Raw genomic sequence first — 13694 nt, 5'->3', positions numbered from 1 at the left:
TCTGGTTTTTAGGCCACTCCTTCAGGTCACCTACCCCTTTTGGCTGCCAGTGTTGAAAGCCCCTTCTTTCATCCTCTAGAATCAAAGCTCAATTTAATGATCCCTGGCTGTGCCAAGACCTCAGGGATCAGAGCAGATGCCCCAAGGAGGAGGAAGAGGGTGCCTGGATTGAGTAGAAGTCAGTTCCCATGACACAAAGACATCTGCTGTCAGGTAGGTGACACCCAATACCAAAGCTACCTGCAACTGAGCAGTAGTCCACACCCTTTGACCTAGTTTAAATGGAAGGATAACCTTTGTTCTGCAAAGGGAATGAGGGCTAGGACTTAAGTATTACACTTTAAATCTGGTTCTAACTCTCTTACTTTTTCTTCACCTTTTGCTTTCCAGAGGAAGGATTAGGAAAGCCTTGTGGGGGTTGTTACTGGGTGCCCATTGACTGCTCTGTGGGCCTCTATATTAGTTATCTATGGCTGTGTGACAAATGACCTCAAAACATAGCAATTTGGACTGGAGAAGTTACTTGTAGTCTTGTCTAAACTGCACAAAGTCCCTTGTTCACAGGACACACATACATTTTAGAAACATAGCACTTTGAGACACCAAACATTTGTGAATGTACTGTCTCTGTGGGTCAGGAACCCAGGTAGCTTAGGTGCTGTGAGGTTGTAATCAAGCAGCTGGTGGAATTGCAGATAGCATTGGAAAACTTGTTTAGCAGGGGATAGGGGTGGCATCATTTTCCAAGCTCATGCAGTTGGTTGTTGGCAGCTTCACTCCCTCTCCACAGGCAGTCTTGGGATATGCCAGGTGGCTCATAGTGAGCAGTCCAAGATAAAGTGAAAGACAGACACTAAAAATGTAAGCCATAGTTTTCTTTTATAACCTAATCTCAGAAGTGACATCACCACTGGAGGTAGGGGCCTGGTTCAAGTGGTAGAGCACCAGCCTTAAGAGGAAAAAGCCAGGGCTGGGAATGTGGCTTAGCGGGTAGAGTGCTCACCTACCATGCATGAAGCTTTGGGTTCAATTCCTCAGCCCCACATACACAGAAAAAGCCAGAAGTGGCTCTGTGGCTCAAGTGGTAGAATGTTAGCCTTGAACAAAAAGAAGCCAGGAGAAGCCAGGGATAGTGCTCAGGCCCTGAGTCCAAGCCCCAGGACTAGAAATTTAAAAATAAATAAATAAATAAATAAAAAAGAAGAAAAAGCCAAGCAAGAGCACAAGTTCCTGAGTTTAAACTCCAGTACCAACACACACACACATACACACACACACACACACACACACACACACACAAAAGAAATGACATCACATCACTTAGCTATTTGTTAGAACTGAGTCAATGGGTCCAGCCTACACTTAAGCAGAGATTAGGCAAGGAGGCAGAGATCATTGGCAGGGCGCATGATCTAGAGTGTGTCTACCACATCCTCCGCACAGTGCCCTAGAACTTAAGCAAATGCCACCCAGTGCGGAGAGAAAGAGTTATGTATGTGCATATGTAAGTGTTGAGGCTTCACACATTTACACTATCTGCTAATTACTCCTGGGCATGCAGAAATACTGAATATTCATGAAATTGCTACTGAGAATTTGGAATCACAATACAGAACAAAGAAATAGTCTACTCTTGTTTTAGCAAATATGAAGTATCACATGTTGTCTTTAGAAGCCAGGCTGACACCTCTCTTCTCTTTGGTTGCCTTAAGCAAAAGGCACCTAAGGATTTACATCCAATTACTTCAATTCCAAAATTGAAATGTGCAACCCCACCACCATCTACCCCCTTTACCACAGCATGATGTAATGAAAATTTTAGAGAATTATAATCATTAAGTCTAATGGATGCACTTATTCTTAAAGCAATATTATTTTTCTTAGATTGTGCATTATGTATTTATAATGTACCATTAAATGTCTCCATAGAAATCAGAGCTAGTGTATCCATAGCTGTAACTTGAAGGATTTCATGTTGCTAGGAGAGCTAGGATCTATACTTACCCAATATTTGAGTGGATGGATCTGTGGCTTTTCTGGAGGCTTTTTTTTTTTTAAGCAGACCTGGGGATTGTTCCCCAGATGTCATTTTCCATCACTTTTCTACACAAAAATATCACTTATATTTACGATCTTTTGTGCTTTTTAGAAAAAGAAGCATAGGGAAGTCTTAATTGGGCCAGGATTTGCTAGGAGTAGTGTTGGGGGGGGGTGTTGAGGGGGAAGAAAATTGTTCAGACTTAACTGAGGCTTTTCAACAGCCTTATAGTGGTCTCTGTTTTCCAGGGCAAGCTACAGTAAGGCTGATGTTCCTGTTAGGAAAACCCTCCACTGTGATCAGGCTCTTTGCTTTTTTGTAAACCAGTCAAGGCTAACTCTACCTTCTCCTCAGCTGAAAAGGATTAAAAATTCTTGACACAGCTTTTTAACTATTTTGTTGCTACTTACCAGAAACTCAAAAGGTGGCTTTCTATTATAGCTTATTATTATTATTATTATTATTATAGGTGAACAAATTTATTCTGGGCAATGTAAATTTCAAAATCACTGTTACCTGAAGCTCCTGTTCTCAGGACTCTATCTGAGCTTTTAGGTCACTTTTGGCCAGTGATAGACCGCCCCCTCCTCCCCCATCCATCAGGCCTCAAAGAGACATTTTGAGATTTAAGTGCAAAGGAAGAGGTGGAAATCCGCAGGGGAGGACGAAAGCGGGTCCACAGCCTGTGACAACACACTGGAAAGGTACTGCGCGCGCGCACACCTCCTGAAAGTGACCGGCCGGCCGACAGCGCGGACCTTTTAGGGAAATGTAGGGACAAATGAAAGCATAGCTTGATCTTTATGTGGGGGAAGCACAAAATGTATTGCTTTCTAATGGGGTTTTAAAAAAATCCCAAAAAGCAAAACTGAAAACGTTTGTCTTTCCCCTCGCTTGTCCCTTTGTGTGGGGTGGTGTGTGTGTGTGTGTGTGTGTGTGTGTGCGCGTGTGCGCGCGCGAGAGGGGGTGGGGTAGGGTGGGGGGGCGTTTACCCAGCTTTCTGGGGTCCTGCACCACCTTCTAGAGCAGCCTGAGAGCAGGGCCCCTCGGCGTGGCGCCCCCCCATCGCACTTTGGAATTGCAGCGGGAGCGAGGCTTGCCCAGAGGCAGAGCTCTGAGGCCGGGGCGGGGGTCGCAGGGCTGCGCGTCCCCCCCCCCCCACGGGCGTCCCAGGGCGCAGGGCCCGAAGCGCACGGGGCCTGGGGCTCGGGCGGGGCCGTGGGCGGCTGCGGTGCCCGGCGGGGGTGCAGGCAGGCGGGCCGGCGGGCCGGGAGGCTACGGGGCTCCGCGCGCCGCCGCGCTAGCTGCCGGGTCACAGCCTCGGCTGCGCCGCCTGCTCCGCGAGGAAGTGGACGATTGCGCCGTCCCGTGAGCAACAAAGTTTGGGTCTGCGGGGCCGCTCTCCCCTTGCGCCCCGGCCCCTCGCAGGCGGCCTCCAGGATCCAGCGACGAGGTGAGCAATGGGCTCCGCGTCCCTTTCCGCCGCGAGGGCGCCGACGTGGAGCTCGGAAAATGCTCCGGGGCTCGGGGCTCGGGCTTGGCCGCGCGGGCGGGGACATGGCGAGCCGGGCGCCTGGGTCCGGGGTGCGCTGCAGAGTGGCCGGATGCGAGACGCGGCGTCGCCGGGCTGCGTCCCGTTCGTCGTTGCTTTGCGGCGGTTCTTAACACCGCCTGCGCTGCAGCCAAGCTGGCTCCGGACGCTGTTTGCGAGGAGAGGGGTGCGGGGGAAGGGGGTCTCCTGGGCCTAGATCTGGGCCCCGCGCCCCGATCCCTGCAGGCTGCGCTCTGCCGGGCCTCGGCCCCTCCTCCCCAGTGGGAAACGTGCTCTTCCTCTTTGCAGCCCTCCACTCGCGTGCTGGAAGGAAGTTAAAGGAACTTTCCCCCTCTTTTATTTGTTCGGCCCTCCAGTGAGGAAGAGTGGAGTAGCACCGAAATTAAGGGGGGGGGGGGAACCTTATGGATTTTCAGAAAGCAAAACCCAAATCGCTTCCGATCCCCCCCCCCCCATTCTCTCTCCTCTCCCCGACCACGTCCCCCACTCGAGAGGAATCCTATGCCCTTTATCCATAAAAACTGTCAGCGCGCCCAAGCCCCTATGTATGTTTTCTCTGTAAGACCCAGAAAGCCGCTTCCGGGGGAGGGGGGGAACGCAGTGGCACCCTGGTCTTTTCTGTTCTCTAAAACTGCTGGGGCTGCAGGAATGTGCCTGGAAACTTTGATGGTGGTTCCAGCCACCGCCCTCGGTAGCCTCATGGCGCAGGGCTTTTTAAAAAGAACAGCTGAGTCGTTTATGACATCTCTGAGAAGTGACTTGGGTCTTGGCGGGCAGAGCACATGGCCATGTGGACTTCTGCTTTGAGTGTGCAACTGTAGTGGCCGAGGGGCCCCGGGGCTTGTGTGCAGGAATGTGCTTTGGAGCTGTGGAGGCTGGAGGAGACTCCTCGATGGGATGTTTAGGGGTTGAATGGTGCAGTTCCTAGCAGCAGCTTCCTGCCAGCCTGTAATTACAGCCTGACTGCACAGTCAGGCATTGTTGGTGGGGATGTTTATACACAGGCTATTGTGCCAGACCTTGGTAGAGTTGGCCTCCAACAAAATGCAGATTTGCATTGCAAATACCCAGGACGGATCTGGGCCTGCAGCCTCTGAGGTCTTTTTTTTTTTGCCCTTTAACCTTACCTAGGTGGTTTGGTTCCTTGCTTCTCCCTGAACCTTTGATAACTTGCCAAAAGATTGAGAGCTGGACTTGACTCAGTAGGCCAGGACCCCCCCTCCCCAACTTTCTACTTTAGGCAGCCCCAAAGAACTGTGCCAGGAACTTGTTGTCCAGAGAAAATGTGAGATGATGCCAGTAGGAAAGAGGTAGGAGATGGCAATCAACCTCTCTAAATGGAAAGGCTGTTTGAATTTGCAGCATTGCAAATGGTAGCTGGTCAGATCACGTATGTCTGTCTGTGTAGGCCAGCTAGATGCTGAGCCTTGAAGTGTCAGCTGCAGGAATTTAGGTCACTTTTAATTCCTTAATTGTGTTCTAGGGAAAACATGCTCTATCTTTTTTCTGTTTTGGGGTGTCAGTACTGGGGCTTGAACTCAGAGCCTGAGTTCTTCTTACTTTGCTTTTTTTGATCAAGGCTGGTAGTCTGTCCACTTGAACCATACATGTTTCCACTTCTGGCTTTTTGCTGGCTAGTTGGAGATGAACCTCTCAGATTTGTCTGCCCCAGCTGGCTTTGAATCATGATCCTCAGATCTCACCTTCTGAGCAGCTAGGATTACAGCATGAGCCCCCAGTATCCAGCAGGAAACTTTGTCTCTGGGACTTTGAGACTGTATTTGTGGTGGTGTCTTCAGGGACAAGGGCTGCAAAGGAATGACTCACTTTTTCTCCAGTGTGGCTCCCAGCTCTTATTTCCTGAGTAGGGCTTGTATTGTAGTACAGGTCATATCCAGGGTCCTTGCAAAAGATGCTACCCTGCAGGAAGAGAACCAAGCCTGCAAATGGAGGAAGTAGGCAGTTTCTCCTTGAGGACATCAGAGGAGGCCATTATAATAACGTGCTCACACATTCTCTAGTACCCAACCAAAAAGCATGTGCTGAATTTGTGCCAGGCTAGTCCTCTCTCATTCTAAATGACCTCACATCCTGAACTAGGCAGAAGGCTTTCTCAGGACTGTACTCTCCCCCCACTGCAGTGCATGGTGTAGCCTCTTTGCTCATTATGGCAGGCATGGGTGACCCTGGCATGCTGGAGCTCCTTCACACCCCACTTTGTCCTCCACCAAACAACTCAACTTCACCTGTAAGGAAAGGCTTGCTTTGCAGTCTCATGCCAGCTATGTGTCATGGACAGTGACTGTTTGTCAAATCAAAACACAAACAGTCCCTGGAAGGTATATATGTGCTTCTAGATACTGACAATTTTGGACAGTCTAGGATGGTTGGTCACAGAGAATGAAGTTTAAAGCAAAGCTCCATTCCAGTAGGAGTCACCCATCACAGGTTGCATAACCCCCTGTTCTAGGAACATTGAGTTTTTACTGAACTTGACTGTCAAGGTCCAGGTTAGCTGTATCAACCTGACTAGGACTGCTTTAATAAGGGCCTAGTGATGCCTGGAGCTTAGTTTGATGGACAGGAGAGGATCACATGCCGTTCTGTTCCTAAAGGAAAGAAAGCTGTGAGCTTGGGATCTTTTTGTGTTCATGTAGAACCTTGCAGAGACCTGTGGCTTGGGAGAAGGGAGGGGAGGAGCCTATGCCAGGCCAGAGAAAGAGGAAGCTCAGCTGCCTGGAGTTATGAAGCCACCTGAGCAGTCACCTGCCTATATCTTTAGTTCAGCCTGGCCCTTCCCAGGCTTGTGTGTACTTTATCGCTGCGTTTCCAGAGCTTGTCCTGCAGTGGTACACAGCTCAGCTGAAGACTGGAAACTTGGCCCTGACTTCCTCTCCAACTTTATATAAATCGTTATTTATGGCTTGAAGTTGCCATAGCCCAGTTCGTAGCCCCTGAGCAGCCTTGCCTGCCATCTAGCTGTGCAAGAACTGGCAATAAAAACACTGATTCAAAACTGGACAGGTTTTTTAAAAAAACAATTTTACAGTTCCGAGAGGAAAAAACACTGCAGGTAATTAGGGAGTTTAACAATTCTGGCAAAACTTGAAGATACCACTGAGAGAAGCAGAGAAGACTCAGAGTAGAGGCTTTTTATGCTGTCCAGGCCTGGCATTAATATTTTTATTGCTGCATTCTCCTGACTATCTCCCTACACAACCCAGTGTTTTGACATCATAACTCACCTCCAAAAAAGGAGGCCGAGCACCCTTAGCTGAAGAGGGCATTCCATATTCTTAAGAAAGAGCTGGAAATTTCCAGAGGCTGGTTGTTCTGTCCTGCAGATTTGGCTCCTTTAAGACATTCCCCCTCTTCAATTCGGATTCTTCCTGAAGCATCTCCTTGTAAGATCCTTAAGCTGCCTTTTTCTGGTCTATGTGACACAGGGGCAAAAGCATCATGACTTCTCTGTCTCAAGGGCCACTTGAAACACACACAGAGCTTTGGATATGCCTCCGATGAAGAGCTGCTCTGTAATCTCACTTCAAATGCCTGTTGGCAAGGGTCACTCTCCTTCTCAGCAACCTTCAGCGGCTCCCCACTGTCTGCACATTAAGGACCAAGCTGGTAGGCTGGTGGTCAGGGCCTTCTACACAGGGGTCTGTTCTCTGTTGTTATCTGCCCTCATTCACAGCCCTGACCCAGTGACCCCGCCTTGGTGTTTGTGCAAAGCACTAGTGGCAAGTATTCCTACCTCCCCTGCTTCCTTAGAGGCTACAGTTGACTCCCTCTTCCCCTTGGCTCAGTTCTGCCCCCCTACTGGTCCTGTCCATGTTCCTTTCCTTAAGAAGGCCCGTGTCATGTTCTGTGGTGATCCATTATGCTCTAATAACATCTGCTGGGGCCTTGGGCTGAAGAAAACCTTGAATTCTGCTCTAAGGCTTTCCAGCTTTTTGGGGACTACGGCTTCATCCATACCATGTCCAGCTCCGTAAATGTGCCTTTAGGTAGATAAAAAATGATCGCTTCTGTTTTGCTGGTCCTGGGGCTTAAACTCAAAGCCAGGGTGCTGTCCCTGAGCTTCTTTGTGCTCTACCACTTGAGCCACAGCACCACTTCCAATTTTTTTTGAGCAGTTTATTGGAGATGAGAGTTTCACAGACTTTCCTGCTTGAGCTGGCTTTGAACATGATCCTCATATCTCAGCCTCCTGACTAGCTAGGATTACAGGCATGAGCCACCGGTGCCCAATCACTTTTTTTTGTTGTTGTTGTTAACATAGAGTTGGTGTTTATTTGATTTGATTTGTTTGTTATTTGATTTTGATTATTTAGTTAGCAGTAATGGGGTTGAACTTTGTGCTTGCTAGGCAGGTGTTCTACTGCCATGTATCCACCCCCCTCACCACGATCATATTTTAACTAAATAGGACGCTACTCCCCCCCCCCCCCATTTTTTGTATATCTCTGTACCTCCAAGCTTGGTGCTCTACTCAGCAATGTCAGCAGACATTTGATGATGATCACAATGGTCTTGCTGTGTTTATCAAATTCTGTCCACTGTGCATAGGTATGCCCATAAGCCAAGCACAGAGCACAGTGGCTTTTGGTTCTCTTTCTAAACATTTGTCCAAGTCTGCCTGTTGTCTATTAGTTTCTCTCTGACTCCTCTGGCTTTGCCTTTCATTGGTTTTCTCCATTCAGCTCCTCCTTCCCTTGGGTATTAGACCAGGGGCTAGTTTGGGTCTAGCTCCTCCCACTTCCTCCTGCCTTGATGCCTTCCTGTGCCTCTGGCCTGTTTCAGGGGGTAGAGGGATTGTTGTCTGGTGACCTGCCTTATGCAGGAACTCCACTGATGGGAAGAGGAAGGAACACCTCTCAGGCAGGCTTGTGAGGGGAAGAAAGTCCTGCTGCATGGCTGGCTTGAAGGCTTGCCTTGCCCAATCAAGTGTGAAACCTGTAACACTAGGTTAAACCACTGGGCTTGATGGGGAGGCTCTGTCCTTCCACCCATTTCTCAAACTGATAATCCCAAACTTAACTTGTAAACTAGATTTGTCCTTTTTAAATTAAATAGTTCACAAACCATAAAATACACCTACTATTCTAGATTTTATATATATATATTATTCCTTTGAAAGTAACATCTGATAGATTGTCTATTTGGAAAGCTAGTTCATACACATAGTTCAAAATTCAAAAGTCACCATGTATTTTGTACAGTGAAAAGTAAACCTCAAAAATAATTTTAACATAGGAAAGAAATTGGTATACACGTATATGTGTGCAATAGGATTAGAAAAAAAAGTATTTTTAGCTATGAGAGAAAGAAGACTTTCTTTTTCTTTCTTTCTTTTTTTTTTTTTTTTTTGCCAGTCCTGGGCCCTTGGACTCTGGGCCTGAGCACTGTCCCTGGCTTCTGTTTTGCTCAAGGCTAACACTCTGCCACTTGAGTCACAGCACCACTTCTGGCCGTTTTCTGTATATGTGGTGCTAGGGAATCGAACCCAGGGCGTCATGTATACAAGGCAAGCACTCTTGCCACTAGGCCATATTCCCAGCCCAGAAAGAAGACTTTCTAAAGAAAAATAAAGCCCCCCAAATCATAAGAAAACATTGATAATTGTGATTATATAACATTAGGAGAAAATGGACTTTCCATCCTCTAATGTCTTTTCTCCAGTTTGTAATCCTCTTAAACAGCTACAACGTAACATTTTCCCCCACTCTTCCAGACTATAGTCTTAGAAGGTAGAAGAAAATCCTGGCTTCCATGCTTTCCAAAATCCTAGCTACTGAGGAAGCTGAGATCTGAGGAGCATGGCTCAAAGCCAGCAATGTCCTGTGAAAGTTAACCTCCAACTTAATCCCAGATAGTTGGTAGTGGCGCTGTGGCTGAAAAGGCTGAAAGGGTAAAGTGAAAAAGCTAAGGGACAGCATTCAGATCCTGAGTTCAAGCCCCAGTACTGGCACACGAAAAAATGGTAGAAGAAAATATGAGTACATAAATAAATGCCATAAGCTTAATATGCCCTAGAGATGGTTCTATACCAGCACATGTAAATGCTTCATTTTTCCAGTGGCTATGAAAATGCCATGATTTATTTCACTGTTTCCTACTGAAGAACATTTGAATTGTTTTTACACTTTCTCAACTGTGCAAAGTGTTGAACTCATTGTTATAGTTGAAAATTCTTTTTTTTTTTGGGGGGGGGGGGTTTCAGTCATGTGGTTTAAACTTAAGACCTGGGCACTGTCCTGGAAGCTAGTGTTCTACCACTCTGAGCCACAGTTCCACTTCTGGTTTTCTAATGGTTAATTGGAGATAAGAATTTCAAGGACTTCCTGTCTAGGGTTGGCTTTGAACCAATGATCCTCAGATCTCAGCCTCCTGAGTAGCTAGGATTACAGGAGTGAGCACCAATGCCTGGCTAGTTGAAAATTCTTTTTTTTGGGGGGGGGGGGGGCAGTCCTGGGCCTTGGACTCAGGGCCTGAGCACTGTCCCTGGCTTCTTCCGCTCAAGGTTAGCACTCTGCCACCTGAGCCACAGCGCCCCTTCTGGCCATTTTCCATATATGTGGTGCTAGGGAATCAAACCGAGAGCTTCATGTGTAGGAGGCAAGCGCTCTTGCCACTAGGCCATATTCCCAGCCCATAGTTGAAAATTCTTAATAGCTCCATGTTAATAGAACTAGGTTACCATGGAAAACTACTTCTGAAAAGCTATGTGTGAACTGATTTAGTAAATCAGTATATTTTAGACCCTGCTGTTTCACAAAATAATCAACTTTTAGAGCTTGGTAGGATCTTAGGAATTATTGTCATCTAGCCCCAGGCTTTTATTTTTTTTAATAAAAAATATCTTTAAGTCATACAGCAGAGTTGCCATTTAACAATACAGTTTATGAATACAATGCATTGTCACCCCTTTCAACATTCTCACTCACCCCTTGCTTCACTCATCTTGATTTTGTAGGGGTGTACATTGAATTTTTTTTTTTTTTGCCAGTCCTGGACCTTGGACTCAGGGCCTGAGCACTGTCCCTGGCTTCTTTTTGCTCAAGGCTAGCACTCTGCCACTTGAGCCACAGCGCCACTTCTGGCCATTTTCTGTATATGTGGTGCTGGGGAATCGAACCCAGGGCTTCATGCATACGAGGCAAGCGCTCTTGCCACTAGGCCATATCCCCAGCCCCTACACTGAATTATTGATTGCATTCTTCCCTTCTTCTTCTGTTCATTCCTTTTCATTCCTTCTGTTCATACCCTTTTCCCCCTTGACTCCATCATGCCCCCTTTCAAGTACCAGTTTCCTGGTGTTTATTTTGCTGAACTTTGACTTTATCTTTCTAAATAATTACACTATTTGAATTCTCCCTAGAATCTACCATATTTCAGTTAGTATGCTTATATATACTTGCATATCACCTAGTGTATTTATTTGTAAGTTGATAAGCTAATTCTACCTTCTACATATGAAGGAAAGCATGCAACCTTTCTAGCCCCAGTTTTATAGTAACTAAAGCAATAGCATCTCTTCAAATCCATGCAGGTATCAAGGATTTATCCAGGAAGGATACCTGTGCTAAAGCCCTCATTTAAACTGAGACTCAGAGAAGGTGTGGCATTTACTGAGGTTACACAGCTGTTAAATGAACACTTCTTTTCTCTTGGCATCCTGCATTGATAGACTTAGTCATCATAACAAATCAGTCCCAGTGTTTGTCAACCAAGGATTCCTTAAGGCAGTACACAAAATATTTACAAAGAAGAAACTTAAAAGTAAAAAGAAACCAAATGCCAGGGGAGAGGGGGAAGTCTTTAGAAAGAGATTGGGATGTGTATAGACAGTTCACCATCATGTGGTGTCACTGCACTCTTAGTTGAGTTTGTTTTAATTTTTGGTTCTGAGGTGTGACTCAGGACTTTGCATATACTAAGCAGACACTCTTGCCATTCAGTGATACCCCAGTCCTTCATACACTGAATCCCCAAAACTTTCTAAGCAGACTTAATTGGCTAGCAAAACCACTTAGTGCTCTAAGTGTGGAAAGTGAGTTGGGCAACACCAAGAAATAGAGGAACTTCCCCAGTTCCCAAGGAGCAAGAAGAGTAGGTTCTAGAATATAGATGTGACACCTTTTAAACAGAGAGTTAATGTAGGCCCAGCTGTGCTTGTCCTTTATGCAACAGCTGCAGTACTCTCTATCACAGTCTGGCATAATGGTACATACAAAGCAGGTCCTGAATGCTCTTTCTCCCCAGGAACCTTGCAGCCAGCTCTGGAGTCAAATCAGACTGAGGGAAAAACAGGCTGAGGGGGAATCTGTCACTGGGAGCATGGAATTTGGTGAAACATGTAAGATGAAAAATAAAAGTGTAATCAAGCCAAGTGCCACTAGCTCATGCTTGTAGTCTTAGCTTCTCAGGAGGCCGAGATCTGAAAGTCTGAGACTCTTATCCCCGATTAACCACGGAAGAATTGGAAGTGGAGCTATGGCTCAAATGGTAGAGTGCTAGTCTTAAGCAAAAAAGTTCAGGGACAGTGGCCAAGGCCTTGAGTATATCCCTCCAGGACTGGCACCAAAACAAAACAAAAAATGATAGTCACGCTTAATCTTGAAAGTATTTTTTCAGGATGACAGCAAGTGGGAAGACAGCTTCCAGGTTTGGTGTTCTCTTTGGTTTTGGTTTTGTTTCTTGTCTTGCTATGTAGCCTGGGCTGGTGTTCAACTCATAATTCCCCTGCCTTACCCTCCAAAGTGTTGGGATTGTAATTGTGCATCATCATGCGTGGCTCCTACTGGCTCATGAAACTATTTTAACTTGTTCCTCTAGTTTTAGAAGTTACCATCTCTAAGGCTGACTACCAGGTAAAGTGGAGACCATTTGGTGTAAAACAGATGTGTGTTTAAATGCCTCTGTCTCATGCAACATGCCAAATGCTTATACTACACCATCCTCTCAGCAGTGGGGCTCCAGTTCTTACCCTGTGAATCCCTCACTGGAACAGCAGGTTTGCAGGACTATTTTTCCTTGTTCTCTTCTGTTCAATTTTGCTTTTTTTTTCTTTTTGGTCAGTTGTGAGGCTAGAACTCAGGGCCTAGGCACTGTCCTTGGGCTTTTTTTTTTTGCTCAAGGCTTATACTTTACCACTTTGAGCCACAGGTCTACTTCTAGTTTTTAGGTGGTTAATTGGAGATAAGAGTTTCACAGACTTTCCTGACTGGGCTGGCTTCAAACCGTGTTCCTCAGATCTCAACCGCCTGAAGAGCTAGGATTACAGTGTGAGCCACCGGCACCTGGCTCTGTTTTGCGTTTTTCCTTCTTTCCCCCTGCTCCTTTACTTTCTCTCCTCTCTTTTTTGCTAAGTGCCTTGCTTATTTGAATTTCTGTCTGTTAAATGTTCATACTAAAAGCTTTAGTTGCCCTGAGCCTCATGGGGAGGTCTTGGAGGCTGTAAGCTGGAAGGTGACATAGGCAATTAATCAAGAAAGGCTGTAGAATAGTTGTGCAGAGTGTAATGGGGGAGAGGCCCTGGACAAGGTTCTCAAGTGCAGTTCATTTACTCATTGCAGGTGAGAGACTTGGGTGTGGCTTGTTCTGTCTTTAGTGTGGGCTGGGAGAGTGCTACACCCATATGCTGTGGGCACTTTGCTCCAAGGCCTTTTTCCTTGTCCTCCTTCAGCCTCCTTTTGGCAGGTATCACAAGAGGCCTGTAAGGAATCTACCAGCATGGCTCTCCATATCTTTCTTCCTGTGCCTGTCGCTGGGGTAACTTAGAAGCCAACAGCAGCTCCTTTGCCCCCTCCTGCACTTGCAGCAGAGGTAGGAAGGCTCAGATTTCCATTGTCCATCTCTGTAAGGAGGCTGTGCTGACCTAGAAGGTGGCATTTAGAGTTCATTTCCCTGGTTCTAGAGGAAAAACCACCTGAGCATAGCAGAGGTCACCTTGCCCCATATGATTTACAAAGTAAATTCCTTACCTTTTCATTCTTTCACTCACCAATGCTATATGCATATGTTGAATCCTTGCTGGGTGCTTGGCTGGGTGCTTTGTTCTGGATACCACCATGAAGAAGACTCGGCCCTCCCTCCTCCCCC

The 13694-nt window shown here is 46.6% G+C and overlaps 1 protein-coding gene across 1 annotated transcript in view; it reads left to right on the top strand.

Moving 5' to 3' along the window:
- The first annotated feature begins 2622 nt into the window (after window positions 1–2622).
- Mideas (mitotic deacetylase associated SANT domain protein) overlaps window positions 2623–13694 on the top strand; it is a 74912-nt gene continuing 63840 nt past the window's right edge. Inside the window, exon 1 of the mRNA XM_048362980.1 lies at window positions 2623–2742. The gene's annotated coding sequence lies outside the window, so the exon portion shown is untranslated. The remainder of the gene's footprint in view (window positions 2743–13694) is intronic.

The sequence above is a fragment of the Perognathus longimembris genome, chromosome 14 (assembly GCF_023159225.1).
Source record: "Perognathus longimembris pacificus isolate PPM17 chromosome 14, ASM2315922v1, whole genome shotgun sequence".
Lineage (NCBI taxonomy): Eukaryota > Metazoa > Chordata > Mammalia > Rodentia > Heteromyidae > Perognathus > Perognathus longimembris.
This window is presented reverse-complemented; position numbering and strand designations above follow the sequence as displayed.